This window comes from Ipomoea nil, unplaced genomic scaffold (assembly GCF_001879475.1).
Source record: "Ipomoea nil cultivar Tokyo-kokei standard unplaced genomic scaffold, Asagao_1.1 scaffold2781, whole genome shotgun sequence".
NCBI classification, from domain to species: domain Eukaryota; kingdom Viridiplantae; phylum Streptophyta; class Magnoliopsida; order Solanales; family Convolvulaceae; genus Ipomoea; species Ipomoea nil.
In genome coordinates, this window is record NW_017619209.1 from 491990 (window position 1) to 497104 (window position 5115).

Consider the following 5115-nt stretch of genomic DNA (forward strand, 5'->3'; position numbering starts at 1 on the left):
TATTTCGGCAACCTTAATAATCTAGTGATAATCTAGTTACGTCTTTTTTGTTTTGTTTTTTGTTTTTTGTTTTTTGTTTTCTTTTTCGCCATGCAATTTGCCGCCAACTCCATGCGGCTTGCCAGTGGCAAGTCCGTGCATGTGGGTTGCGATAACCCTCATGCCCCATCCGCCAATGCCATGCGGCTTGCCGGGGGCAAGTCCGCGCATGTGGGTTGCGATAACCCACATGCCCCATCCACCAACGCCATGCGGCTTGCCGGGGGCAAGTCAGTGCATGTGGGTTGCGATAACCCACATGACCCATCCGCCAATGCCATGCGGCTTGCCGGCGGCAAGTCCGCGCATGTGGGTTGCGATAACCCACATGCCCCATCCGCCAACGCCATGTGGCTTGCCGGAGGCAAGTCAGTGCATGTGGGTTGCGATAACCCACATGACCCATCCGCCAATGCCATGCGGCTTGCCGGGGGCAAGTCCGCGCATGTGGGTTGCGATAACCCACATGCCCCATCCGCCAAAGCCATGCGGCTTTCCGGGGGCAAGTCCGCGCATGTGGGTTGCGATAACCCTCATGCCCCATCCGCCAACGCCATGCGGCTTGCCGGGGGCAAGTCCGCGCATGTGGGTTGCGATAACCCACATGCCCCATCCGCCAACGCCATGCGGCTTGCCGGCGGCAAGTCCGCGCATGTGGGTTGCGATAACCCTCATGCCCCATCCGCCAACGCCATGCGGCTTGCCGAGTGCAAGTCCGCGCATGTGGGTTGCGATAACCCACATGCCCCATCCGCCAACGCCATGCGGCTTGCCGGTGGCAAGTCTGCGCATGTGGGTTGCGATAACCCACATGCCCCATCCGCTAGCGCCATGCGGCTTGCCGGGGGCAAGTCCGCGCATGTGGGTTGCGATAACCCACATGCCCCATCCGCTTGATGTCTGTAATACTCAATGCAATGTGTGAAAATCACGGATATTATTAACATGCGACACAATGTCACCTACAAGGGAAATATAAGTCACTTACGATGCAACATACCACGGTAATGCCATGGGAGTCGCGTTATTTGTTATTCCTTGAGCTACTCTATTTACTGAAAGAACCTTCGCAGGTGGTGGGCGTTCCATACGCGGTCCACGGTCCTGCCCTGCATTGTTTTGAGTTTGTAAGTGTTTTTGTGCACTGACTCCGCCACTTCGTACGGCCCCTCCCAGTTTTTGGCCAGCTTGCCTCCCTGAAGTGGTTTGCTGGCTTCTCGTCGTCGTAGGACTAGGTCGCTGACCTGGAAATTGCGGGGCCATGTCCTTGCGTCGTGGTAGCGTTTTATCGCCTGTTGATAAATAGCAATATTTCGCCTGGCTGCATCCCTCCTCTCCTGTAGGAAATTTAGTTCAACCCGAAGGTCCTCATCATTCTGGCCAGGTTGTAATCGCGTGCTCCTTCTCGCGGGGGTTATCACTTCTACTGGTGTCCGTGCTTCGCACCCGTATGTGAGGGCGAAAGGGTTATCCCCCGTTGCCTTTTGGGGGGTTGTTCTATAGGCCCATAGTATGGACGGTAGTTCCTCGTACCAGGTGGATCCTGTTGCTTCGACTCTCTTCTTAATTCCGTCAATGATGGTGCGGTTGGCGTTCTCTACCTGACCGTTAGCTTGGGGATACGCCACGGCTACCTTGATATGCTCCACCCCGTAATAAGCGCAAAAATGAGCAAAATCTTGGTTGTCAAACTGCATGCCGTTGTCGGACACGATTTGCTGGGGTAACCCAAATCTCGTGAAGATATTTTTCCACACGAATTTTCGGCACTGGGTCCCTGTGATGGAAGCAAGGGGCTTTGCTTCTACCCATTTGGTGAAATAGTCTATGGCCACGATTAAGAACTTCAGGCCTCCCACCCCTTTGGGGAAAGGTCCCGCCAAGTCGATGCCCCAACGCGCGAATGGGATGGCTGAGGTGACCGGGGTGTAGTAAGAGGCGGGCTTGCCGGGTAAAATCGCGAATTGTTGGCATGTAGGGCACTTCCTCACGTAGTCTTGGCAATCGGATCTAATGTGGGGCTAGTAATATCTTTGTAAGATAATTTTCCTGGCCAGGGTTTGGGCGCCCTGGTGTGCGGCGCACACCCCTTCGTGGAGTTCCGCTATGACTTTGTCGGCCTCTGCTCTGGTTAAGCATCGGAGCATGGGCCATCCAAAGGATAGTTTGAATAATCTTCCTTCAACCATTCGGTAAGACGGGGCCATGGACACTATTTTCTGTGCTCTCTGGGGGTCGTGTGGTGCGAGACCCTGTTCCTTGTAACGGATCATCTCCTGCATCCATTCATCCGGGGATGGTATTACAGCTAGGACCTCGTCCTTACCTATGCTGGGTGCATCGATGTCGATTGTCCGGGCTATCTTAGACACATAACTTAGGTGGTCTTCGACACCTTGGGCCACTCGGGACAGAAGGTCCGCCTCGCCGTTGTCTGTCCTCGGAATTTGGGCTAGTTCCCATTGCTCTACAGATGCCAATAGTCTTTGGACTACATCTCGGTATTGCCGCATCCTGTCTTCCCGTGCTTCGAACTGATTGTTGACGTGGCCCACGACTAGTCGCGAGTCTGACCGAATCTTGAGGTTGCGTGCTTGCAGGGCCTGGGCCAACCTCATGCCCCCGATTAATGCCTCATATTCAGCTTCGTTGTTGGAGAGAGGGAAGCAGAATCTGAGGGCTTGGTAGGCCCTGAATCCTTCCGGCGAGATGAGCACGACGCCACCTCTGCAACCCTTTTTACTCGAGGCGCCATCGGTATACATCTCCTACTCTCCTGCGCCTTCTTTAGTCTGTCCTTCCTGGCGTTCCGGGATAGTGCACTCCACGATGAAGTCAGCGAGGGTTTGACCCTTGATAGCCGTGCGGGGGCGGTATTCGAGACTATACTGGGAGAGTTCGACCGCCCACTTCACCATGCGGCCTGACGAGACCGGATTTCTCAGGATGGTGCCCAGGAGCTGGTCTGTTAGGACGATTACGTGGTGTGCTTGGAAATTGTATACCAGTTTTCGGACCGTTCTCATGAGGGCGTATACTGTTTTTTCAAGCGGGGTGTACCTGAGCTCGACGTCATGCAGGGCTCTGCTAACGTAATAGATAGGTTTCTGGATGCCTGTTTCCTCTCTGAGTAGCACCGAGCTAATGGCCGCGGGTGCCACCCCAAGGTATACATACAATGTCTCCCCTTTCTCCGGCTTGGAAAGGACTGGTGCCGCGGACAAATATGCCTTAAACTGGTCGAAGGCCTCTTGGCATTCCGGGGTCCAGGTGAAGCCGCTCCTTTGCTTCCTGATCTGGAAGAATGGGAGGGACTTCTCTGCGAGCTTGGACATGAATCTGTTCAAGGCGGCCAGCCAGCCGTTGAGTCTCTGGACGTCTTTTATCATTGTGGGGGGCTGCATCTTGAGGATGTTTTGTGCCTATTCGGGGTTGACCTCTATCCCCCGGTGAGTAACCATAAACCCCAAGAATTTTTCCCCTGTCACCGCGAACGCGCATTTCTTCGGGTTCAGGCGTAAGTTCTTCTGCTTCATAATCTCAAAGCACTGGGTTAGATATGCTGGGTGGGTACCGGCATCCTTGCTTTTTACCAGCATGTCGTCCACGTAGGCCTCCATTATATTTCCAAGGAGGTCCTTGAATATTTCTGCTACCATGCGGGTAAATGTGGCCCCGGAATTTTTTAGACCGAACGCCATGACCCGATAACAATATATCCTATCCGGGGTCACGAACGCCGTTTTCTCTTCGTCCTCTTCCGCCATGAAGATCTGGTGGTATCCTTTGAACGCATCCATAAAACTCAGCAGTTCACATCCAGATGTCTCGTATACCAATTGATCCGTACGGGGCAAAGGAAAAGGGCCTTGGGGGCATGCCTTGTTTAGATCCGTGTAGTCCACGCACATGTGCCATGTCGGAGGCTTTGGGGCTAGGACCATGTTGGCCAGCCACGCCGGATACATTGCCTTCCGTATGTGCCCTATCGCTAGGAGCGTGTCTACCTCTGTCTTCACGAATGCCCTCCTCTCGGCCGACAAGTGTCGTCTTTTCTGATTAACAGGTTTAAAACTAGGATCTACCACCAGCCTGTGTGATATGATGGAGCGGTCGATCCCAGGCATGTCTTCGGGACCCCACGCGAATATCATCGAGTATTCGCGTAGAACGGCAATGACCTGTTCCCGCAGTCTCGGGGCAAGGCCTTGCCTATCCTGACGCATTTGTCTGGTTGACTTGGGTCCAAGGGGATCTCCTCCAACTCCATGGCTGGTTCGGGCCCCACCTTCTTCTCCCTCTCGGCCTCCTTCTCCACTGTATGGACAGGTAATTCTTCCGTTAGCATTCTCTTGCATGCCGTCTTATAGCACATCCGGGCGAGATGCTGATCACCCCGTACCGTCCCCACCCCCTCGGGGGAATGGAATTTCAAACATAGATGCTCCATCGAAATAAGTCCGCACAATGCTGCCAGCCCAGGCCTCCCTAAGATGAGGTTATGGGGGCATACTATCCTCACTACGAGGAACTCCATGTCCACTTTTTTCACGTACGGGGGGTTGCCAACTTCCACGGGGAACACTATCGATCCCTCTGTCTCTATGGTGTCCCCAGTGAAACCAGCCAGTGGCGTCCTCACTGGTCGGAGCTGGTCCTCGCTCAGTCCTAACTTCACGAATACGTCGTGATACATTACGTTGACACTGCTGCCTGTGTCCACAAGCACGCGCTTGACACAGACCCTGTTGACCACCATGGCGACCACGAGTGCGTCCTTCGGGGTAGTCTCTCGTGCTGGCAAGTCGTTGTCTAAAAACCAAATTGGTTCCCGGCGGGGCCTTTTCAACTGGGGGTGTTCGTCCACCGCACCTACATAACTGCCACCATCTACCCTCGAGGCCCCTCCTCCAAAGATGACATTGATCACTGGGCGCTTCCCCGGGTCTTCTCTGGAGTCAGTCGATTTCTCCTTAGCCTCCCCTGCAGGTCCAACCGTCGAACGTTTAGTGTTTCTCGCAGCCAGCCGCTCCCAGTCTATGAAATTCGTCAACTTCCCTGCTTGTATGAGGAACT